Raw genomic sequence first — 1,237 nt, forward strand, 5'->3', positions numbered from 1 at the left:
GGGGGTGTTGATATGGTCTAGATGTGAAGTGTTGGTGGGCTGCATTGTTGGGATTTTGGCGTCTTTGATCAAGGCTTTGGTCTTGTTGATTTCCCCACCCAAAGTTTGGGTGATTCCTCCATCCAGGATTGTAGGTCTTGGAGTATGGATCATGGTTTTGCCTAGGTGAATTCCCAATGTAGTTGGCTTGCTCCTGACTACCCTCTGCTTCTTCATTCACTCCTTCTTGGGTTGTTGATGAAGTGGAGATTGATGCTACTTGGTTCCTCTCCATCTTCTTGGTGAGGTCAGCCAGCTGTTGGGTAATGAGCTTGTTTTGGGCCAGCAGAGCATCTACATTGTTTAGCTCCATTACTCCTCTTGTGTTCCCTCTTTCGGAGGCATAGAAGTAGTCGTTCTCTGCTACAGTTTCAATGACATCTATGGCCTCCTCAATGGTCTTCTTCTTGTTCAAAGATCCTCCGGATGAATGGTCTACTGCCTTCTTTGACTCATAGGAGAGCCCTTCATAGAAAATGTGCAGCTGCACCCATTCATTGAACATGTCAGGTGGACACCTCCTTGTTAGGTCTTTAAACCTCTCTCATGCTTCATACAGAGTCTCCCCATCTTGTTGCCTGAAAGTTTGGACCTCAGCTCTTAGCCTATTGATTCGTTGAGGGGGGTAAAATCTTGCTAAGAATTTATTCACCACATCTTCCCAAGTTGTCAAGCTCTCCTTTGGGAAAGACTCCAGCCACTTGGCTGCCTTATCCTTGAGTGAGAATGGAAATAAGAGCAGTCTATAGGCGTCAGGATGAACACCATTAGACTTTACTGTGTCACATATTCTCAGGAAGGTGGTTAGATGTTGATTGGGGTCTTCTTGGACACTTCCTCCAAACGAACAGTTGTTCTGAACAAGGGTGATGAGCTGTGGTTTTAGCTCAAAATTGTTGGCATGGATGGTTGGCTTTTGAATGCTACTTCCACAGTTTCCTAGGTTTGGATTGATGTAAGAGCCTAAAACTCTTCTATCCTCCCCAACATGATTTGCTCGACCTCTTTCGCCATGGTTGTGAGTCTCTTCTTCATGATGGTTTTCCATGTTTTCTTCCATGTTTGGTTCAAAGTATTCCTCAAAGTGTTCCTCCTCTTCTTCAGCACCAACTACACATTTTTCTCTTGCCTCCCTCCTTAGTCTAAGGAAGGTTCTCTCAGGTTCAGAATCAAAGGAAGTTGAAGCCCCGCTTCTTCT

General features: G+C 45.0%; 1 non-coding gene across 1 annotated transcript; it reads left to right on the forward strand.

The window, feature by feature from the left end:
* The first annotated feature begins 542 nt into the window (after positions 1-542).
* On the forward strand, positions 543-646 carry LOC148547847 (small nucleolar RNA R71). The gene has a single exon (XR_015898325.1). It is a non-coding gene; the product is annotated as a small nucleolar RNA R71 (small nucleolar RNA).
* The last annotated feature ends 591 nt before the right edge of the window (positions 647-1,237 follow it).

Source organism: Arachis ipaensis, chromosome B8 (assembly GCF_059453495.1).
Source record: "Arachis ipaensis isolate K30076 ecotype BB chromosome B8, ASM5945349v1, whole genome shotgun sequence".
NCBI classification, from domain to species: Eukaryota; Viridiplantae; Streptophyta; class Magnoliopsida; order Fabales; family Fabaceae; genus Arachis; species Arachis ipaensis.